The sequence below is a fragment of the Rhinoderma darwinii genome, chromosome 2 (genome assembly GCF_050947455.1).
Source record: "Rhinoderma darwinii isolate aRhiDar2 chromosome 2, aRhiDar2.hap1, whole genome shotgun sequence".
Taxonomy (NCBI): Eukaryota; Metazoa; Chordata; class Amphibia; order Anura; family Rhinodermatidae; genus Rhinoderma; species Rhinoderma darwinii.
In genome coordinates, this window is record NC_134688.1 from 415,895,357 (window position 1) to 415,920,670 (window position 25,314).

Consider the following 25,314-nt stretch of genomic DNA (forward strand, 5'->3'; position numbering starts at 1 on the left):
TCGTAGGATAACCACTTGTACTCTGACCTGACGAAGAGGCCGGTACGGCTTCGAAACACAATCTTTTTTTGTTGTTGTTATATGTACAAATAAAATCTATTTTATCTGGACACGGCTGCGCCCTTGGATTTCCCCGGTTTTTTCCATTCATTGGATAATGTATACACTGTCATGGTAGGCAAAAAAAAATTATTGTGGAAGAAGAATGGCATACTGGAATTATTTCAGTCATTGAACCGTCCAAATGGCGAAAAACTACAGGAAAACGCACACATAGAGAACCAATTGGTTAATCTCTATTTTTTTTTAGATAATTTAAATGCTATCATATGTGGGTCCATATATTCATATGCTTACATATCTAGAAATACATACTGTAGTGATATAATTTCTGTCTTTTCTATTACTCTTTTTATGCCATAGTTTGTATTACACTGGACGCCACTACTATGTACATTTGAGACAGTACCAGTTTAATATTTTCTGTTGTGTATTAATTTATGAACTTTTATTGCCATTTATGAGTAGATATGTTTTGTACTTTATTTACAATATTCACAGATATTAATATACAGAAGATTAAAATATTTTGTCGCAAGAAATTATAAGCATTGGGCCGGTTATCTGTTGTTTTTATCTGAATATAATTGACCATGACCCTGAGGAGCAACAAGTCACAAGAAGCCCAGTCATACCAGGATATTCCACCACAACGTCTAGCCGCAGATTAACCAAACCTGATAAACTATTCATATTGTTTCTAAGGAAAAAGTAGATCAGGTATGGTTTTGACGTATTGTTCATGCAGAGCTCACTACAAAGAAGAATTAGGCAATAACTTATATACTAAATCCTGATATATATCTCACATTACCTGAGGTACTGGAGGCTACACAGCAGTCACCATGAGTTGTCTCCCAAACACAAGCGGTACTGTCATCTTAGTCTGGGAAATTACTTTTCTGAAATCCTGAACGTTCTTCATCCTGCCATATCCACATGACATATCACAATAGATGTCATTCTGCCACTATGCTAGATATTAGGATGCAAGAATAAAAGACAGGAGAGAACATGAACAAGATGTATGTTGGGAAGTATAACGCAGGCAGCAGGATCAGTCCAGCACTTATGACATATACATTTACATACACAACTTTCCATCTTCAAAATGAAATATAGTGAAGTACATTTAGTGCTGTTACAAATGGTTATTATATGGACTTATACACAAGAGGTCTGTAAATTCAGCCGCTTATGTGTATTGACTGCTCCTCTCATTGTAAGGTCACACATTCTAGCTTGTTGCTTTCAGAAAGTTTACAATATCTATAAAGGATTATCCACTTAGAATTGATGCTGCCCCTCTACTTAAAGAGAACCTTTCACCTGCCCATACATGTGCAGCTGAGTGCAGCATGTAATGGGGAGGGCTGCACAAACCTGGGGCACTTTAAAAAAAAAAAAAATCTACCTCCCTCCGTTATTTAGATATCGGTGCCGTTATATTTGGCACCCGATATTTAAATAACCCCCTGAACAGTCAACGGGGCGTGTACTGGCAAGGGGGCGTGTTACTATGGTTGTGACACTGTCCAATCAGATATGGACAATGTTACAGCATGAGCGAGGAACAAGATTAGTCTTCTGCCGAACTGGCAAGGGGGCGTGTCACTGCTACAGACAGTGTAAGCTGGGGAGCGCTTACTGTCCGTAGTAGAGCATGCCCCCCTTGCCAGTTCAGCAGACAATACAAGACTGATCTCTCGCAAGAGCTGAAATGATGAGAGCGCCTCTCCCCAGCTCTTACTGTCCGTAGCAGTGACACGCCCCCTTGTCAGTTTGGCAGACAATACAAGACTAATCTCTCGCAAGAGCTGAAGAGATGAGAGCGCGCTGTCCTCTCCGCAGCTCTTTACACTGTCCATAACAGTGACACGTCAGTTCGGCAGAAGACTAATCTTGAAAGCTGAAGAGTGAGAGCGTGTGCGCGTGCACGCACACAACTCTCATTTCTTGCTCTTGCTGTAACACTGTCCATATCTGATTGGACAGTGTCACAGCCATAGTAACACACCCCCTTGACAGTACACGCCCCGTTGACTGTTCAGGGGGTTATTTAAATATCAGGCGACAAATATAACGGCACTAATATCTAAATAATGGAGCGAGGTAGAAATTTTTTTAAAGTGCCCCAGGGTTTGTTCAGCCCTCCCCATTACATGCTGCACTCAGCTGCACATGTATGGGGAGGTGAAAGGTTCTCTTTAAGGCTCTTTTGCACGTATCTGTGTATTTTTTTGCATGACCCCATATACAGATTACTGATAACCGTGATAGAATTGTAACTACTCATAGATACACAGATCCTGGCCTCTCACCATGCCATCTTTCCCCTTCTGCCACAGGGAACCCCTGTGCTGTCATCAATGTGGAGGTCCCAGCGACTGGACTGCTACTGACCACTTTTTTATACCCCTCAAAGTGATGCATGTCCATGTATATTATATATGGGCCTCTACTACCTTGGAGACCTAGGGGGCCTCTACCATCCAGTTCCCTCCAACTCATTCCAGACCCTTATTATGAAGATTTTATTACATTGGGTCCTAGCTCTGTTCTCTTTTTATGGAGCTCTAGTACTCCATCTGCCTGCACTGCTAACTAGAAAAATTCAGCCGTGCTTTTGAAATTCTATAGAAAGATAGAGATAAGCAGCTGCCAGACACCTCTTTCTCTGCTTATCTCTTGAACGAACAAATGATCAGCCATGTTTAAATCTAACATGCCATTCCTTATTTCCCCCACCACACACTAGCAGTCTTCCTACACATTAAATTGTTATTAGATCCTGTTGATGGCCATCATAAGGTAGCCACGCGTTTTATGATACTGCTACTCGGGAGGGGCCACCACCACATTTTCGTCTAGGGGCCTCCACTTACCTTGATCCGACCATTTATATTGTTGTAAGAACAGTTTCTCAGCTGATGATTATATGGGGCTAAATATTTATATGTAAATATATTGACAAGTCTTATTACTAGTGATGTCATTCACAGTGTTGCAGCATACACCAGGTTAAATGTCCACTCTGCGTTTCCCAGCTGCAAACACAGCAGCCTTTGCTAATTGAATTCTTTACCGTGCTTCCTGTGTTATTGCTCCATAGGGCATAACGTTCTGGCGAAGGGCAGGGGAAGGGCAGCTGTTCCTTTGTTATTCACATACTGTGGCTCTTGCATGCAGTATAAGCTCTATTATAATTTTGGCTGTTTTGTTTTTAATTGCCTTTTATTCTTGTTTGGGGAGAAGGCCTTTGAACAATAGTAAAGAGAAACAGAATAAAAGTACTGTAAAGTGGAATTGTTTTGATCAAAGCGTTTTTGCTGTTCATGCCTCGGTTTGTAAGCACTCTGTTACCTTACACTAATATATATGTAGCCTATTCATATCATACAGTCATTTTACAGGAAATACTAGGCCCAAACTGGAGGAAAATAACTATGCATGATACTCCATGAGTTTCTGAATGCTAAGGAGACCATCATGGAGCTTGAGGTTTGTTTTAGGACCACATCTTCTGCAATATCAGACAGGTGGCCAAATGGACGGCAATAACATGATACATTGTTACGACCAACGACTTGTGGACCTACTGTGCAACTCCACTGGTGAGAGTAGAATCTGGTCCAGCAGACCAGGATACTATGGTGTAGTGCACCGAGGGTACAGGCAATGGCAGATAAAGCCTTGGCAGATGGATGTGCATCAGAAGAAACCGTTCGTAATCGGCAGGAAGCCTCAGGCACATCACAAGCAGTGGGATGCCGAATGGCAACAGGTAGCAGGATGCAGGCTGGCAGCGGGTAGCTGGATGCACGCTGGTAGCGGGTAGCTGGATGCACGCTGGCAGCGGATAGCTGGATACAGGCTGATAACAGATAGCAGCTGCGGACTGGAATCAGAATGCAACAGGAATCTTTGCAGTACATAGTTACATAGTTACATCGTTTGTACGGTTGAAAAGAGACACATGTCCATCAAGTTCAACCAAGTGATGGGAAAGGGGAAGTAAAAAATTTCTACACATAGGAGCTAATATTTTTTTGTTCTAGGAAATTATCTATGCCTTTTTTAAAGCCATCTACTGTCCCTGCTGTGACGGCTCCTGCGGTAGGCTATTCCATAAATTCACCGTTCTCACAGTAAAGAAGGTTTGTCGCCTCTGCAGGTTGAACCTTTCTTTTTCCAGCCGGAGGGAGTGCCCCCTTGTTTTTTGAGGGGGTTTTACATGGAACAGGATTTCACCATATTTTTTGTATGTGCCATTAATATATTTATATAAGTTAATCATGTCCCCCCTTAGTCGTCTTTTTTCAAGGCTAAATAGGTTTAGTTGTTTTAATCTTTCCTCATAACTTAGATTCTCCATGCCCCTTATTAGCTTCGTTGCTCTTCTTTGTATTTTTTCCAACTCCAGGGCATCTTTTCTATGAACTGGAGCCCAGAACTGGACTGCATATTCTAGATGAGGCCTCACTAATGCTATATAACGTGCTAATATTACATCCCTGTCCCGCGAGTCCATGCCTCTTTTAATACACGACAATATCTTGCTGGCCTTTGAAGCAGCTGATTGACACTGCATGCTGTTATTTAGTCTATGATTTACAAGTACACCCAGATCCTTCTCAACAAGTGACTCCCCCAGTGTAGCTCCGCCTAGGACATATGATGCATGCAGGTTGTTGGCACCCAGATGCATAACTTTACATTTATCTACATTAAACTTCATCTGCCAAGTGGACGCCCAAACACTCAGTTTGCTTAAATCCGCTTGCAATTCACGAACATCTTCCATAGTCTGAACTATATTGCATAGCTTGGTGTCATCTGCAAAAATAGAAATAGTGTTATTAATCCCATCCTCTATATCATTAATAAATAAATTGAATAATAGTGGTCCCAGCACTGAACCCTGGGGTACACCACTTATAACCGGGGACCATTCAGAGTAGGAATCATTTACCACAATTCTCTGGATACGGTTCTTGAGCCAATTCTCAATCCAATTACAAACTATACTTTCTAAACCTATAGTCCTTAATTTACCCATTAGACATCTATGAGGGACAGTGCCAAATGCCTTTGCAAAGTCCAAAAACACTATATCCACAGCTGCCCCTCTGTCTAGGCTTCTGCTCCCCTCTTCATAAAAACAAATCAGGTTGGTTTGACAGCTTCTGTCCTTAGTAAAACCGTGCTGGCTGTCACTTATAATACTATTTATTGTCACATAATTCTGTATATAGTCCCTTAATAGCCCCTCAAACATTTTCCCCACTACAAAGTTGTTCAGACAGGGTGTGTCCAGTAAAGCAGACTAATATACCTGGTGATTGACAGGGATAGGCTGGGGAAGGATTTGGGTGCATGCGCCGGCCCTATAAGATGCAGAAAGTGAGCACGCCCACCGTATGGACACACCCAGCAACACTGACTAAGGCCTCATGCACACGACCGTATTTTTTCCCACCCGTAAATACTGGCGTAAATACGGGTCCGGTGTCACACGTATTCCACCCGTTTTGCACCAGTATTTACGAACCCGTGCCCGTAAAAATGGGTCCGGTGTCACCCGTATTTACGGGCACGTTTTTGGCGGCAAAATAGCACTGCACTAATCGGCAGCCCCTTCTCTCTATCAGTGCAGGATAGAGAGAAGGGACAGCCTTTTCTGTAATAAAAGTTAAAGAAATTCATACTTACCCGGCCGTTGTCTTGGTGACGCGTCCCTCTCTTCACATCCAGCCCGACATCCCTGGATGACGCGGCAGTCCATGTGACCGCTGCAGCCTGTGATTGACCTGTGATTGGCTGCAGCGGTCACATGGGCTGAAACGTCATCCAGGACGTCGGGCCGGATGTCGAGAGGGACGCGTCACCAAGGCAACGGGCGGGAGACCGGACTGGAGGAAGCAGGAAGTTGTCGGTAAGTATGAAAGTCTTTTATTTTTATTTTTTACAGGTTTATACTGATCGGTAATCACTGTCCAGGGTGCTGAAAGAGTTACTGCCGATCAGTTAACTCTTTCAGCTCCCTGGACAGTGACTATTTACTGACGTCGCTTAACAACGCTGCCGTAATGACGGGTGCACACATGTAGCCACCCGTCATTACGAGAGCTCCATAGACTTCTATGGACTGTCCGTGCCGTTATTACGGCCTGAAATAGGACATGTTCTATCTTTTTCAACGGCACGGGCACCTTCCCGTGAGAAAACGGGAAGGCACCCGTCGCCAATAGAAGTCTATGAGCCCGTTATTACGGGTCGTAATTACGACCCGTAATAACGGGAGTTTTTACGGTCGTGTGCATGAGGCCTAACTATAAGCACCATACACTGCAAAAATAATATGCTGTACAGCGCCACACAGTCCAAATACCATTATTCAGTGCTCAAATAATATTAACATACAGCGGCCAAAAATTAGTTTGCATAAAATAATACAATAACAGTGCTCTTGAATCTCAAAATATAACGACATAAAATTAATAAGATTTGTGGTTGTCACAATCCTCAGGGGTCAGACCATCTGTGGCACCATCCTCAGCCGGGGGAACAGCAGATGCGCCCTATGGGATTGCACAGCTCATACACCCCTAAGGTTGCCCCTGGCTGTATGGGAGGTACTGTGTGTGGGTGTTTGAGCACTGGGTAGGTGCTTTGTGGGTGCTGGATGAGTACTGTGTGGGAGTTGTATGGAGGCATGTGTGGGAAGGGGCGCTGCGTTATACATTTACGCAGTATACAGGCATAAAAAAAATAAAGGCCTGGAAGGCCTTTGGAAGACCACAGATGAAACATTGTCCTCCCAAATCTTGTTAAAATGACAAGTTCAACTCCGCTGCATCTCTATATGAAAGGAGGGTAAAGATAACTAAGAGCAGCCACACTTTTCTAAATAACCATATACACTATATAAACTATTACATTGTACATACATTATACATAGGGTTTATGCCATATGTCAAACTGTGCTGCTAACTCTATGAATAGGGCCAGGCATGTATATTTGTAAATGTACATTATATTAGTTAAATATTAACCATTAAGATTTGATATTGTTACAGACCTCCTATTTATACTTCTAAAAGTGACCTATTTTCCACTAAGCCCTATAAAAGTGTCAGATTATTCCACATTTATTTTTCCAGAGACTAAAATACATATTAATCTGTTAAAACTGTTACAACAATGAACGCGGTATATCGCAAGGTATTCTATAAAACATTTTGGAAAGTTTGTTGAAGTGGCTTCTATCTGCGGCTTCTTGATGATGGCATTCAAGTAAGGGCTCATTCAGACTAGCGTAAAACTCGTCCGTGTGCTGTGCGTGAAAATCACTGTAAAGGATCTGCCAGGCACAGCTTCGGGGTTAACTCCCTTAATTAATCAGTCAGCACCTGAATCTACATCCCTGAGACTGACTCCAGCTTCCACCACTCAGGATGGCAGGCTTAGGAGTGGGAGAGTCTATCGCAGCCTGGCCAGACTCAGCTAGCTCCCGCCCTCTGTCTATTTATACCTGCATTTCCTGTTCCTCCTTGCTTGTTATTCTTTTTCGTGTGGTTTCCTGGCCCAGCTACAGCTCCTACTATTTTGTTCCTGCTCCATACAGACCCTGGCTTACTGACTACTCTTCTGCTCTTCGTTTGGTACCTCGCACACTCCTGGCTTGACTCGGCTCGTTCACCACTCTGGTTGCTCACGGTGTTGCCGTGGGCAACTGCCCCTTTCCCTTGCTTGTATTCCCTTGTATGTTTGTCGTGTTTGTCGTGCACTTACTGAGTGCAGGGACCGCCGCCCAGTTGTACCCCGTCGCCTAGGGCGGGTCGTTGCAAGTAGGCAGGGACAGAGTGGCGGGTAGATTAGGGCTCACTTGTCCGTTTCCCTACCCCCCGGTCATTACAATCACGCACAGCACACTGACACATTGATTTCAATGGGGCCATTCACACATGCAGGAGTTTTCACGTAGCGAGTGTCCCTTGCGTAAAACTCACTGAATGTCCTATATTGGTGCATTTTTCACGCACCTATCGCCCATTGAAGTAAATAAGTGTGTGAAAACCACGCACCGCACACAGATGCACATCCGTGTGCGGTGCGTAATTTACGCATCAATTCAATTGAAAATAATAATAAAAAAAAGATGTGCTTTGCGAGTGCGTGAATAACGCATGCCACTCGCAAAGCCATAACGGACCAGATTCACACACGATTTTCATGCCCGTGAATCTGATACGCGCGTGTGAATGTATAATTTATATAAATTGTGTCATTTGGATAATTTGTCTTTTACTTTTAACCTCTAATTGACACAGACAAGTTTTACACTCGTCTGAATGATCCCTTACTTAAATGTCATCATCAAGAAGCCGCAGATTGGAAAGTTTGTTGGTCCCTCTTCTAGATATACAGCAGAAAGTCATTGTATATGAAGTGGCATATGATTGACTGGCTCTTCAATTTACACACTGTTACTATTATAACATTAGGGTTGGGTAGTCAGGTTAAGGTTATGAGGGAAGTATGGGCAACCAGATTATGTCATAGGTGGCAAACCTTGATGTTGGCGCCATCGTTACACCTGCTATTTATTTTTGGGCATTAGCTCATGGTTTTGCTCCTTTGGTGGTGTGGTGTACCTGGAGTATTATCTTGGTTCCTTCATAGAACTTACTGTTCCCGACTTCTACTGTGATTGTAGTCTACCTATGGTAACTTGGATTAAAGCTTTGAAACTGGTTTCTGTGTTCATTTAGCCATGTATGGTATTCTGGCTTGGATCATTTTGCTTCGGTAACTAGCCCATATCCAAAAGTCACCATTACCTATTTCATTTTCTTATCTTGGATCTTGTATTATGTTCAATAACATATTGAGAATATAATAAATGTAATGAGAACTAAACTATGTAGTAGACAGTATTAATGAAAGTTCTGTGTTGTCGAATATATTGCTGCCATCAATAAAGTCAACACTAGTGACCCTAGGGCATTTTTTTCTCCGGTATAAATAAACATTCATGTTTGATGTTCTCAACAGGTTTGATTAGCTTGAAAAGGTCTCACAACAATTTCATATGTTTCAGTGATAAATCGGTGGCTGATAATGAATTTATGATGTGGCTGATGTTCTTTTTGTAAAATTCAATCACGGGCAAACATATTCAGCTAACTTTAGGGTGTGTGTGCAGCAAGTTGGAGCTGACATTTTGTGATGGGGTGAAGTGATGTGGGAAAGTCAAATGGAAACGTCAAGATGTCCAATCTCCTGACTGTTGACCAGACAAATGAGATTGGTGACCTTGTAGTTACAGATTAACACCTGGCTAATATTAGAAAACTTGCAGAGGGAATTAGTTACACACTTTCAGTAGGTAAATAATGGATTTGATGTTTCAGCTATAAAGGAAACCTATACAAATATACTAGTCATCCATATATTTAAGCTGACAGATTAACATGCAAATTCATAATTTCACTCTAAGTAAGGTTTTAAGGCTTCGATCAACAATTATTAAGAAGTCTAGTGTTTTTTGGGATGCATCTTCATTACTTTTTATGTAGATTTTACTTGCTTTTTTTAGTTAATTTCTTTTTACTATTACCATTTCTTAGAAACAATCAGCAAGCTGCTGTTAACATATTTCTTATTTTTATTGTCTAAATTTAGTACATAATGTCCTGCTGTTAATGAACTGTTTGTCTATTGTTAATCAGAAATTCATGCATTTTCTAATAATAAAAAAAATAACTGAAGCCATTCCAAGATGCACTAGCAGCAGCTTGTTGGTGGTATCCATGTAGCAACGCATCTTTGACTCCCATTGTCAATACATCTTTTACTATACAGTGTAAAGTGAACTGAAACGTGGGAAAAAAAGGCAAAAAGCATATACCACAAAGGCATAAGATTTTATATCTTCTTACTGTCAAACATGTATACATATTATTAGCCTACACATACACATTACTATATACTCATGTTATAAATATGAACTACTCTTCACATACAAAATATTACTTAGTGAAGTTTTCACTTGGTTTACTTAATCATTTTCCTCATTTTTGTATTCTTGTCAAATGCTAACATTGTGATATTCTAGTAAAACCAGTATCTACAAATTGCTCTATAGCAGGATGGCGTCAGAAATAATTTTATCCTCTCATATTAATTAAATTATATGCCTGGATCTTGAATAATTTCATGTCTTATACTGATATTCCCACTCACACAATCATCTCTGGCCTGTATTTGCCACTCTGTTAATATTTTTCCCAGTAAACATTCTGAGGCTCTTAGGTTACCTAGTGTAATAAAAACCCTCAACTGAATATGTATCATAGATTTATGTTTTAACCTCTACTAGGAAAAAAAAAATGCAATTTGTTAACCTATGCCAAGTGTATCCTGGCTCTAGTGTTAAGGGGCCATGAAGTCAAGATCACTCTGTCCTCCATTGCTTCTATAAAGAACTTTCTAAAGTGTACACCTGGTCTTCCTTAAGACCCGACCCTCTGTCCTACAGTGGCGAGCCAGCCATTATTGCCTGAACCAAGTTGAAACATGTTAAAGAGACTGTGTCTGTCATATCCTGAGAAGTGTTGTGTTACTGCCTGCTTGTGGCGGTGTGTGTAAGAGTAACACCTGTCTAAATAATGAGACTTTGTTTTGCCATCAATCCTGGTCTTTGTTCCATCTTTCATTGGCTACCCTGCACGTTGGCCTTACACCACCTTGACCTCCATTACACCACCACCAAAAATTGTATATACCAATTTTTATAAATATGTCTCTTTGTGATGCATTCTGTATTGTATACTTTGTGATCTCTGCTATCAATTTACCAATTGTATTTAAAAGGACTCCAGAGCTTTACTGAAACAACCAGCACTGAAAATAGCTAAAATCTCCTGATACACGGTGTGGCAGATCAATGCATGACAGATCAATAACTGAGCCGGCCAAGTCGTGCTAATGACACAGCGTGTCTGCTAATCGATCTTCTTGCTCTGACTAATTGGCTATTAGAAGCAGCAGTTCCCTTCACTTTTTTCTGTTTTGTATTTCTTTAGTGATTTGAGTGGCAAGTAGCTGCCAGAATCCCCCCCCCCCCCTTCTTCATTCATTACGTCTTGAAATACAGCCATATTTAACATAACCACTTTTAAACAGATCTGTTCTTAGGTATTTTTTTTTTAATTTTAAGGGGAAATGTTCTTTGGGGTCATTTTTAATTTTTAACTTTCTGTATTGCTTGACACATAAATCTCGGCTTTGTAAGTAGGATTAACCAGTAGGGCTCATGCACATGGCCGTATTACAGCTCTGTGCATGAGCTATATTTATTAGTGCCAAGGACGGGACTGGACTTTTTCCTTTGTGAAAAACTCTTCTGATCTCCCAGGTCAGGATCTTATCCTATTAATGTGACTGAATGACATTCAATTCTGATGTTCTGTTTCTGCATTCTAGAAAACCAAATATAATTTACATTCTAACTTCCTGATTGAAGAACATGCGGCAGGAAGTAGAGTATACAATGTATCTGTTTATTTCATCCTGTTTACAATAAGTCATATCTTCAGTACTGTTCTCCGGTAAAATTTATCATGCTTACGTCGTGTGATTTATGTTTATTTTTATACATTTGTTCATTGCCAGTCAGGGGTCTTCACATGATGTTATATTTAAAGTAGTTCTCTTTGTGCCATCTTGTTTTTGTCATTTAGGGTCATTAAAATTTAAAGGATTTGGGCAACCTCCTCCCATATTTTATGCCTCATTCAAACTTGCAAAATGCACAAAGTTTTTCTCCTGGGAACCCTCCAATCAGCTGTTAATTTTAGATTGTATAGATTACAGGTGGATCCTGGTTTTTAGAGACACGCGGGACCCGCTAATACTGAACCCGTCAGGTCCGCGGGACTGACAGATTCAGGTCATAGCGAAAGATAAAGCTGCTCTGTATAGAGAATACAGAGCAGCTGTATCTAAAAAAGTTAAACAAATTTTTAATAAAGACTAATTAAAAAGTTACACCAAACACACGAAGTGACTTGTTTATAATTTAAAAAAAAAATGCCCCTCATGGGTGTACATAGCCTTTAACTGAGCATATGAAAATGAGTGGTCTATCATAGATAACCCCTTTAATGCTATAAAAGCTATAGGGGGTTCAGAGGTCTTTGTTACAGCCCTGTTACAGATTTTGTCTATAGTTAATATGACTATAAGAAAGTGTGGTTTGAGAACTGCTATGCCTCCTTACCCATTCTCTGCCATCAGCTCAGTGCCAAACGGACAAACCACAGCAACCAAACTGTCTCAAGTGATGGAATCAGATTTGCCTCTGTACAGTCATAAGCAGGAAAATTGATTTGGCATCAAACTACCCTTTTTACAGTTAGCTTTCTTTAAATTGACTGTCCAGTTATGAGCTTAAAGAGGCTCTGTCACCAGATTTTGCAGCCCCTATCTGCTATTGCAGCAGATAGGCGCTGCAATGTAGATTACAGTAACGTTTTTATTTTTAAAAAACGAGCATTTTTGGCCAAGTTATGACCATTTTCGTATTTATGCAAATGAGGTTTGCAAAAGTACAACTGGGCGTGTTGAAAAGTAAAAGTACAACTGGGCGTGTATTATGTGCGTACATCGGGGCGTGTTTACTACTTTTACTAGCTGGGCGTTCTGATGAGAAGTGTCATCCACTTCTCTTCACAACGCCCAGCTTCTGGCAGTGCAGATCTGTGACGTCACTCACAGGTCCTGCATCGTGTCGGCACCAGAGGCTACAGTTGATTCTGCAGCAGCATCAGCATTTGCAGGTAAGTAGCTACATCGACTTACCTGCAAACGCCGATGCTGCTGCAGAATCATCTGTAGCCTCTGGTGCCGATGTGTCCCCGCTCGTCTGACACGATGCAGGACCTGTGAGTGACGTCACAGCGTGATCTCTGGAGAACACGGCTGTGTCTGCACTGCCAGAAGCTGGGCGTTGTGAAGAGAAGTGGATGACACTTCTATACACAACGCCCAGCTAGTAAAAGTAGTAAACACGCCCCGATGTACGCACATAATACACGCCCAGTTGTACTTTTACTTTTCAACACGCCCAGTTGTACTTTTGCAAGCCTCATTTGCATAAATACGAAAATGGTCATAACTTGGCCAAAAATGCTCGTTTTTTAAAAATAAAAACGTTACTGTAATCTACATTGCAGCGCCGATCTGCTGCAATAGCAGATAGGGCTTGCAAAATCTGGTGACAGAGCCTCTTTAAGCATTAAATAATAAAGTCAGTATCTATAGGTTATTCTTACCCGCTATTTAGTTTCCTCAGTGCTTGCTGCTTGGCTGTTTTTTAGGTCAGCTCCATTAGAGCAGAGCTGTGATCTGTGACTACAGTTTAACTACAGTGCCTACAGGAAGTCTCAGGTAGTCTGAGACCCACCTCCTCTCTCATTATTAGTTCAGGCTGCTGCTCTCTCCCTCCCCACTGCAGCTCTGCCTCTGATTGGCTGCTGTGTATAAACACATTTGTATATATTTGCATATTTGTATGGCCTAATAGGCTCACGTCCATAGCAGACTTGGGGGTCTTTGCTAAGCCCCCTACTGCCATGGTACCCTATCGACAAACCGTGATAGCGTTGGGGGGCACCGATGGGCTTACAGAGGGATCCCCCTCTTCTGTAAAACCTCTTAGGTGCCACAATTGATATTGACCATAGTATCTAAGTGGTTAAACAGCTGACTCCCACTGCTGATGGCCATTCCTATGCCGTACATTTATGGGGCTGTGCGGGAACTATCTCCCGCCAGTTCCGTAAATTTACAATATGGTGCAGGAAGCAGATAGCAGAAAAAACTGCGTATCAAACTCTGTACAAAATCAAAGGCATCAGGAGTTACTGGCCCATTTAAAAGTCTGTGGGTGAAGAATTACAGCTCCGTAAAAGTTGTACATGTTGTACAGAGCAGTAATATGACCAATACAAAAGATTTTTTTACTTTAATAATCTTGAATTGTAGGTATGCTTTACCTTCTAAACAAGCAAACTATTATTTCATCAGAACACATAGCCGGAAATAAACTAACTTGGTCTAGGAGCCCATCTGTGTATATATGAAATCATTAGCAAAGATGAAGTGGTGTAGGCATTTATCCAGGAGACATGAAGCCTGAGTGCAAATGATCCGTTCTTCATTGCCTCTCACATATACAGCATTGAATTACAATATGTAGAAATCATTATTAGTACATTGGCGACTTTGTTCCCAGAATATGCACGAGATTTACTGTACTGCCGGATCTCATTGGGAGGCAGAGCAGTTGGGGTCAGAAAGTATCTGAATTGCACACCTAGCTATGGTTTCATTCGGCATCATACGTTAATCCCGAAAAGTTCTTAATACTTTGTCCTATGTGTATACAGTATACTTGGATACATCGGGTAATACTTTATCCTTTGTGTCTATGAGATTTAAGGGGGTGCTATGATTTTTTTCTGCAAGTTGGGTTCATATAACAAAATGGTAGAGACCCCTTTCTAATTTACATGCATTTACTATTCAGACTGTCTGTCTGTCTATCTATCTATCTATCTATCTATCTATCTATCTATCTATCTATCTATCTATCTATCTATCTATCTATCTATCTATCTATCTATCTATCTCATATCTATCTATCTATCTAATATCTATCTATCTATCTATCTATCTATCTATCTATCTATCTATCTATCTATCTATCTATCTATCTATCTATCTATCTATCTATCTATCTATCTATCTATCTATCTGTCTCATATCTATCTATCTATGTATCTATCTATGTATCTATCTATCTATCTATCTATCTATCTATCTATCTATCTATCTATCTATCTATCTATCTATCTATCTATCTATCTATCTATCTATCTATCTATCTATTCTATCTATCTCTCTTTCTATGATCTATCTTCAATCCTTGCAGTGCAGTGTATGAAATCCACAGGCAAATAAATATGAAAATCCACAACTAAAGATTTGCAGGCTGGTTGCACTGCGTATTTTTACACTATACGTGAACTCATAGTAAAAGGTGTTTATAATTATTAGATGGTGTCATGTTTTTCAAATTATTTTTTGTTTTACATTGTCTTTCACATACGATATTCATCAACAAAATAGAATTTTAAACGACTTTACTTTTTATTCATATGAAAAAGGAAGCATTAATTTAGTTAATGAGCAATGTTAATGCACGGAAAGTTTCTCAGAACCTTTTCTTAAAGGGGTTGTTGGTTTAGAAAACCTTTTTTCAAACATCATCTTAGGGCACTGTGAGTTATTAGAGGTGGATCTCTCAGCTGGTGCTGAGAGCAGCTACAAAGAACGCCTCTGTCTGGAGGACCTGTCACGTCCACATATTATATGGACAGCCCACTGATTTCTATGGCACCACGTAACGCTCCCCTGTGGTGGCGCATCTAGAAAATTGAAGGTTTTCTCCAGGTTCCCCTGCAGTATAGAGCGGATTACTGGGGTTCCAGCTGTGGGACAACCTACGATCAATTTCTTTACAAGTTGCCTGTTCGTCCTAACACGTGCAATAAGATGAACATATGCAAGTAAAATAATAAGGGGATTTCAACTGCACATAATGTTCTTGAAGAGCAGAGACTATATACACGTCTACACAGATCATGCTTTACTGTTCATCTTTAAATTAACATTATTTTCCGTTGGCTTTTAATGTGCCCCATCAGTTTAAAAATGTTATCTATCTTAAAGAGATCTTCTTAAATCTAGCTTAGATTATTCACTATGTGACTTTTCGACCTCATTAAAAAGTATAGGAATATCTTTTCACTGTACATCAAATATTCAAACTTTTTATGTTAAAACAATATCTATATGAGCAGATCATTACCGGCGCTGGTGTCAAGATCCTACATTGCATTGACCTGTTCAATGTGAAAATGTCTCAATAGATAATGATGCTTGGACATTTTCTCATATTTACACTATTTATTCATACAGTGAAGGAAATAAGTATTTGATCCCTTGCTGATTTTGTAAGTCCACTGTCAAAGTCATGAACAGTCTAGAATTTTTAGGCTAGGTTAATTTTACCAGTGAGAGATAGATTATATGAAAAAAAAATAAATCACATAGTCAAAATTATATATATTTATTTGCATTGTGCACAGAGAAATAATTAATTGATCCCCTACCAACCATTAAGAGTTCAGCCTCCTCCAGACCAGTTACATGCTACAAATCAACTTGGCGCCTGCATTAAAGACAGCTGTCTTACATGGTCACCAGTATAAAAGACTCCTGTCCACAGACTCAATTAATCAGTCTGACTCTAACCTCTACAACATGGGCAAGACCAAAGAGCTTTCTAAGGATGTCAGGGACAAGATCATAGACCTGCACAAGGCTGGAATGGGCTACAAAACCATAAGTAAGACGCTGGGTGAGAAGGAGACAACTGTTGGTGCAATAGTAAGAAAATGGAAGACATACAAAATGACTGTCAATCGACATCGACCTGGGGCTCCATGCAAAATCTCACCTCGTGGGGTATCCTTGATCCTGAGGAAGGTGAGAGCTCAGCCGAAAACTACACGGGGGGAACTTGTTAATGATCTCAAGGCAGCTGGGACCACGGTCACCAAGAAAACCATTGGTAACACATTACGCCGTAATGGATTAAAATCCTGCAGTGCCCGCAAGGTCCCCCTGCTCAAGAAGGCACATGTACAGGCCTGTCTGAAGTTTACAAATGAACGTCTGGATGATTCTGAGAGTGATTGGGAGAAGGTGCTGTGGTCAGATGAGACTAAAATTTAGCTCTTTGGCATTAACTCAACTCGCCGTGTTTGGAGGAAGAGAAATGCTGCCTATGACCCAAAGAACACCATCCCCACTGTCAAGCATGGAGGTGGAAACATTATGTTTTGGGGGTGTTTCTCTGCTAAGGGCACAGGACTACTTCACCGCATCAATGGGAGAATGGATGGAGCCATGTACCGTCAAATGCTGAGTGACAACCTCCTTCCATCCAGCAGGACATTAAAAATGGCTCGTGGCTGGGTCTTCCAGCATGAAAATGACCCGAAACATACAGCCATGGCAACAAAGGAGTGGCTCAAAAAGAAGCACATTAAGGTCATGCAGTGGCCTAGCCAGTCTCCAGACCTTAATCCCATCGAAAACTTATGGAGGGAGCTGAAGATCCGAGTTGCCAAGCGACAGCCTCGAAATCTTAAGGATTTACAGATGATCTGCAAAGAGGAGTGGGCCAAAATTCCATCTAACATGTGTGCAAACCTCATCATCAACTACAAAAAACGTCTGACTGTTGTGCTTGCCAACAAGGGTTTTTCCACCAAGTATTAAGTTTTGTTTGCCAAAGGGATCAAATACTTATTTCTCTATGCACAATGCAAATAAATATATATAATTTTGACTATGTGATTTTTTTATTTTTTTTATTTTTATATAATCTATCTCTCACTGGTAAAATTAACCTAGCCTAAAAATTCTAGACTGTTCATGTCTTTGACAGTGGGCAAACTTACAAAATCAGCAAGGGATCAAATACTTATTTCCTTCACTGTATATATATACACTACTGTTCAAAAGTTTGGGGTCACCCAGACAATTTTGTGTTTTCCATGAAAACTCACACTTATATTTATCAAATGAGTTGCAAAATGACTAGAAAATATAGTCAAGACATTGACAAGGTTGGAAATAATGATTTTTATTTGAAATAATAATTTTCTCCTTCAAACTTTGCTTTCGTCAAAGAATGCTCCATTTGCAGCAATTACAGCATTGCAGACCTTTGGCATTCTAGCTGTTAATTTGCTGAGGTAATCGGGAGAAATTTCACCCCATGCTTCCAGGAGGCCCTCCCACAAGTTGGATTGGCTTGATGGGCACTTCTTGCGTACCATAGGGTCAAGCTGCTCCCACAACAGCTCTATGGGTTTGAGATCTGGTGACTGCATTGGCCACTCCATTATAAAGAGAATACCAGCTGCTTGCTTCTTCCCTAAATAGTTCTTGCATAATTTGGAGGTGTGCTTTGGGTCATTGTCCTGTTGTAGGGTGAAATTGGCTCCAATCAAGAGCTGTCCACAGGGTATGGCATGGCGTTGCAAAATGGAGTGATAGCCTTCCTTATTCAAAATCCCTTTTACCTTGTACAACTCTTCCACTTTACCAGCACCAAAGCAAACCCAGACCATCACATTACCTCCACCATGCTTGACAGATGGCGTCAGGCACTCTTCCAGCATCTTTTCAGTTGTTCTGCGTCTCACAAATGTTCTTCTGTGTGATCCATACACCTCAAACTTCGATTCATCTGTCCATAACACTTTTTTCCAATCTTCCTCTGTCCAATGTCTGTCTGCTTTTGCCCATATTAATCTTTTCCTTTTATTAGCCAGTCTCAGATATGGCTTTTTCTTTGCCACTCTGCCCTGAAGGCCAGCATCCCGGAGTCGCCTCTTCACTATAGATGTTGACACTGGCGTTTTGCGGGTACTATTTAATGAAGCTGCAAGTTGAGCACCTGTGAGGCGTCTATTTCTCAAACTAGAGACTCTAATGTACTTGTCTTGTTGCTCAGTTGTGCAGCGGGGCCTCCCACTTCTCTTTCTACTCTGGTTAGAGCCTGTTTGTGCTGTCCTCTGAAGGGAGTAGTACACACCGTTGTAGGAAATCTTCAGTTTCTTGGCAATTTCTCGCATGGAATAGCCTTCATTTCTAAGAACAAGAATAGACTGTCGAGTTTCACATGAAAGCTCTCTTTTTCTAGCCATTTTGAGAGTTTAATCGAACCCACAAATGCTCCAGATTCTCAACTAGCTCAAAGCAAGGTCAGTTTTATAGCTCCTCTAAACAGCAAAACTGTTTACAGCGGTGCTAACATAATTGCACAAGGGTTTTCAAGTGTTTTCTAATCATCCATTAGCCTTCTAACACAGTTAGCAAACACAATGTACCATTAGAACACTGGAGTGATGGTTGCTGGAAATGGGCCTCTATACACCTATGTAGATAGTACATTAAAAACCAGACGTTTGCAGCTAGAATAGTCATTTAGCACATTAACAATGTATAGAGTGTATTTCTGATTAATTTAATGTTATCTTCATTGAAAAAAACTGTGCTTTTCTTTAAAAAATAAGGACATTTCTAAGTGACCCTAAACTTTTGAATGGTAGTGTGTGTGTATATATATATATATATATATATATAACAGTTTTAAAGGATAAGTTTGCTCGGAGTAAGCCACAAACTCCCATTCCCTTCACAAGTTATACTCACAGGGTTTAGTAAGATGAGATCTGGGGTGCTGTTTGACCGTGTCCTCACAATGAAGTGAAGCTTTAACTATGTATATATTTAAAGGGGTATTCCGGAACTAAAAAATTACATTTATTTAAATAAAACAATGAAAATGATATAACTTTACAATGTACTTCCGTTTCATCAGATGGCTGTAGCGTCGTATATCCTCCTCCGTCACCGCCCCCTTAGTGAAGCAAAATCTGCACTTCCTGTGCAGACCCGTCCATTTAGTCTTCTGCCTTGCTTCCGGTTTCCGGCTTTCACACTGTACGGTTACGTCACAAATGACGTAACCATACCACGTGCTTCTTTATCTCAGAGCATGCGTGGTTAACACACTCCACCGCGCATGCTCTGTGAAATTATAACCCCTTATAAATTACCGACGGAATACGAAGTTGCGGGAATAACGGCCGTTTCGGCCGTCTTCCCGACAGGTGCAGGAGCTGTGACAGCATGCAGTCTCGTACAGCAGCTGCCGCAGCTCCTACAGCGGGGACCGATCGCTGTGTCCCCGCTGTCTAACCCCTTAAAAGCCGCGTTCAATAGAGATCGCGGCTTTTTAGGGGTTAAGTTACCATCGCCGGCCTGCTACACGATAGCGGCCGGCGATGGTTACTATGGCAACCGGACACCAAACAATGGCGTCCGGCTATGCCATCGACGGAAGCCTAATGGGTCCTGACAAAGTCAGGACCCACTATGCTTGCTGTCAGTGAATAGCTGACAGTTCTAATACACTGCACTACGCATGTAGTGCAGAGTATTAGAATAGCGATCAGGCCCTCCTGCCCTCAAGTCCCCTAGTGGGAGAAAGTAATAAAGTAAAAAAAAAAAGATGTGTAAAAATAAGAAAATAAAAGTTAAAAAAAATCCCCTTTTTTTCCCTTATCAGTCCTTTTTTATTAATAAAAATATATAAATAAATAAACTATACATAATTGGTATCGCCGCGTCCGTAACGGCCTGAACTACAAAATTATTTTGTTATTTATCCCGCGCGGTGAACGGCGTAAAAGAAAATAATAATAAACCGTACCACAATCACAATTGTTTGGTCACTTCACCTCCCAAAAAATTTATCAAAAATAGATCAAAAAGTCGCATGTACCTAAAAATGGTCCTGATCGAAACTACAGTTCGTTACGCAAAAAATAAGTCCTCGCACGGCTTTATTGATGGAAAAATAATAAAGTTCTGGCTCTTAGAATAAGGTAACACAAAAAGTGAATGATTTTTTACAAAACGTATTTTATTGTGCAAACGCCATAAGACCTAAAAGAACTATAAACATCTGGTGTCACCGTAAGGCCGGGTTTACACGAGCGTGTGCATTTTGTGCAAGCAAAAAGCGCGGCGTTTTGCGTGCGCAAAAGGCAATTAACAGCTCCGTGTGTCAGCCCTTTATGATGCGCGGCTGCCTGGTTTTCGCGCAGCCGCCATCATTATGACACTCCGTTTGGATGTTTGTAAACAGAAAAGAACGTGGTGCTTTTCTGTTTTCATTCATCCTTTACAGTGCTGTTGCGCGAATCACGCGCGTCCCACGGAATTGCTTCCGTGCGACATGCGTGGTTTTCACACACCCATTGACTTCAATGGGTGCGTGATGTGCGAACAGCGCACAAATATAGGACGTCGTGCGTTTCACGCAGCGGACATACGCTGCGTGAAAATCACGCCCACCTGGCTGCACGGCCCCATAGACTAACATAGGTCCCTGCGACGCGCGTTGCACGGATGTATAACACGCTCGTGTAAATGAGCCCTAATCGTATCGCCCCGCAGAATAAAGTGAATATGTCATTTATAGCGCACGGTGAACGCTGTAACAAAAATAGAATAAAAAAACAATACTAGAATTGCTGTTTTTTAGTCACCACGCCACTTAAAAATAGAATAAAAACTGATCAAAAAGCCGCATGCACCCCAAGAAAACTACAATGAATTCCTCAAGGGGTCTAGTTTCCAAAATGGGGGCACCTTTTGGGGGTTTCCACTGTTTTGGTACCAGAAGACCTCTTCAAACCGTTTAACCCCTTAATGACCGGGCCATTTTGCACGTTAATGACCAAGGATTATTTTTGTTTTTTTCACGGTCACATTCCAAGAGTCGTAACTTTTTTTTTATTCCGTCGACATAGCCGTATAAGGGCTTGTTTTTTGCGGGACGAGTTTTATTTTGTAATTCCACCATTTTTAGATGCTTTTAATATATTGATTAACTTTTATTAACTTTATTTTAGGAGAGAATTGAAAATAAGCAGCTATTCCAGCATTGATTTTCACGTTATAAATTTACGCCGTTTACTATGCAGCGTAAATAACATGTTAACTTTATTCTATGGCTCGGCACGGTTACGGGGATACCAAATATGTAAAGGTTTTATATGTTTTCCTACGTTTGCACAATAAAAACCCTTTTAGAAAAAAATTACTTGTTTTTGCATCGCCGCATTCCAAGAGCTGTAACGGTTTTATTTTTCCGTCTATGTGGCCGTACGTGGGCTTGATTTTTGCGGGACAATGTGTAGTTTTCATTAGTACTATTTTGGGGTACATAGGACTTAGATTAATTTTTAATAGTGGGAGTGGGAGAAAAGAGCGAATTTTGCCATTGTTTTTTTGGACGCCGTTCATCCAGCGGTTTAATTAATGTGTTAATTTTATTGTTCAAGTGGTTACGATCGCGGGGATACCATATATGTGTATGTGTGATTTGTTTTGACACTTTTACTTTAAAAAAACCACTTTTTGGGCAAAAAAAAATAGTTTTATTTGATTTTCACTGTAATTTTTTTTTTGTTTTTTCACCAACTTTATTTAACGGATTGACATTTTTTTTTTAGTCCCACCAGGGGACTTCACTATGCGATGTGCCGATCGCATATATAATGCTTTGGTATACTTCGTATACCAAAGCATTATTGCCTGTCAGTATAAAACAGAGGGAGCTCCCTCCCTCTGTCAAACACATTAGATGCCGCTGTCACTATTGACAGCGGCATTTAATGGGTTAAACTGCCGGAATCGGAGCGCGCTTCTATTCCGGCAGTTGCAGCAGGAGCCAGGCTGTGTATAACAGCCGTGCTCCTGCCGCTGATCGTGTGGGTACACTGGCAGTACCCGCGCCATCACAGGACGGATATATCCCTCCTCCTGCGCGAACTAGCAGCTGCAGAGGACTGATATATCTGCCCTTCGGCGTTAAGAGGTTAAAAACGCAGATATCCAGTGATTTCAGCTTGTGCTATCAGTAATAGAATGAGAGCACCAAAATGAAGACTGAGATTGCAGAAGTTAGTAGAGCTGGGTGTAGTAGGCGGAGCAAGTGCACTGCTGCATGCACATTGCATGCTGGGACTAGAGCAGTGCATGCAGGGAGGAGAAACACAGGAAGAGAAGAGGAATGAACTTACTGAGCAAAACAAACCTCTCAAGGTAAACAATAGGGAGTAATGTTACTAAAACCATTTATTATCAAGAAAAAGCTAGTCAGAGTGCACTAATATATTAATAGAGGAACATTGCATTGATTTAAAAAAAAATAAAAAGGATTGGAAAACCCCTTTAAGGAGAGATCAATTTGAACTAGTAAAAAAAAGTTTTCTTTTCCTTTGTTCAGCTGCTGCAGTGACAGCTTAATGGACTCTTGAAGTAGGGGAGATAGGGTTAAATGCAATGGATCTACTGTATCCGTTGTGTTCATACTGTACGGTGATATTTCTGTATGTGATGTCAAATAAGAGATAAAGAAGGTTATTACTAGTCTATGGTTTCCAGTTTTCTAAGGTATATCACTATGGGAAGGCTACTACAATGAACTCTCTTGTGATCACTAATACTCTGCCTGTCCTTGTCCTATAAAGGCGCTGTCTCTTTTGAATATGTAACTTGCTAACAAGGACAATCGATGTTGCGCAATTATGTACAAAGCAAGTGTTTCAGATCTTGGAAGTAATCATTCCATTTTAGAACACATGTCATGCTGATCCAAGAATTTCATAGCCGTAACTTTCTGTCCCCAAGCAACTGAGCCATCAACACCATTAATTTTTACGATGTTACCATAGTCATGAGCTAAAATGCATCATTTATTAGAAAATAACAATTAACCATGATTAAAATGTGCAAATAAAAACAGGTTCATTTGTGTTGATTTTGTTTATCTAAATTTAATGAATCTTATGCAGAGCAATTTTTCAAAAGTAGAATATTCATTTATTTACGCACAGTATAATAGAAAAGCACCAAAATTATGTATTTTATGAAAAATGTAGCAGAGCTTGATTTGTGATTTAAAGCATTTCTACCTTAAAGGGTAACTAAATGTTTGACAAACTTCTGACACCAATCGCTCAAACGAAGTGTCAGAAAGTGCTCGTGTGAGCGCTCAGCCGCTTCATGTCTGTTCAGCTTTTTCCGAAAATCAATGTATCAGAGTACGGGCCCAATAGAAAGTCTATGAGCCCATACACCGCTACATCGGCTTTCCGGAAAAAGCCGAACAGAAACTAAGTGGCTGAGCGCTCACACGAGTGCTTCTGTCGCTTCGTTTTAGCGATTGGTGGGGGTCTCATTGCTCGGACCCCCACCAATCAAAACTTCTGACATGTCACTATGACATGTCAGAAGTTTGTAAAACGTTTAGTTACACTTTAAAGAGAAGTTTGTGAGTTTCTATTCAGATGTTTTCTAGGTATTTCTGCTTCTTACCTTGCTGTTTTCCAAAAGTGACCACCAATATGGCCTCTAGTACAGCTCCTAAAGGTTGTCACCACTTCTGTAGCCCTAGGTTGGGCAGAAGAATGTGTTTTTTGCATAGCCAGGCAGATTTGCCATTCAGGAGTCAAAGAAAACTAGGTGTCAAATGAGTTGACAGAGAATAACTCAAAGACTTATATTTACAGGCATATTTATATTTCTTTTAGGAGGCACTGCCCTTTATCTCTTTGTGTTGCACCCTTTGTGCAATTTGATGATTCTCTTAGTTAAGATATTGCAGTAAATTTTTTCTGGGCCCACCTAAGGAAACTATTCTAAAGGCCCAATATCCATTTATACAGGACTTGTGCATATCCACTTTTGATTTTATTGTAAACTTTGTTGTTCTCATTGCAGGTTCAGGACACATCAATGCAGTCTAATAGGTTACTTGTGAAGCTCTTAAGAAATAGAGTGGCACGTGATTGGCTCCAAACTGTTTGGGGCCCTGTTGTATTAGGGACTCATTATTGTGTCAGAGACTGGGCCCACCGGAAGATACTCCAGAATACTGGTGGGCCAGTCCAAGCAGCTCACACTTCAATGTAAAGCCAGAGGAAACAGTGAATGTGCCAAATGACCATCTCTGAATCGACAGTTAACAAAGACTTTGTTGACACGCCATATCAAATTGGCTACCATGGGAATGCAAGAACACAGTTTTTCTTATGAATTTCTGTATATATCCCTGCTTTTTCGAATACCTAAGGCATGTGCATCGAATTAAAACAGAATTAGGAAAATATATATATTTTTTAAAATTAATGCTCTTTACCAACACTGTGCCAGTCCATAAAGATTCAAGGATGCCGGAGGAGATTTGCTTTTTGCCTGCTCACGTCCTCAGTGTGTAAATGTAATGTGTTGTCCTCTGGGCCTCCGCAGACATAGCAAGCCATAAACAAGCTGAAGTTTTACAAGTCTCTCTTGAGGACCTGTAATTCTTTTCAGTTTTAGATTTATACCGGTTATAATTGACATTAGAAGACAAGAAAGATTAATATATCCATTAACAGCAAAGAAACTGTCCACAAAATGTTACAGTGGCTTGATGAGAGGTTGAATGGTGAATACAGATTAGCTGTAAGTTCTGCTCAATGTCAC

The 25,314-nt window shown here is 40.6% G+C and overlaps 1 protein-coding gene and 1 long non-coding RNA gene across 7 annotated transcripts in view; both read left to right on the top strand.

Moving 5' to 3' along the window:
- RAP1GAP2 (RAP1 GTPase activating protein 2) overlaps window positions 1–25,314 on the top strand; it is a 669,125-nt gene that overhangs the window by 473,304 nt on the left and 170,507 nt on the right. The gene's annotated exons all lie outside the window — the stretch shown is intronic.
- Window positions 22,809–25,019, top strand: LOC142743455 (uncharacterized). Its single transcript, XR_012881566.1, has 2 exons — window positions 22,809–22,887; window positions 24,568–25,019. It is a non-coding gene; the product is annotated as an uncharacterized LOC142743455 (long non-coding RNA).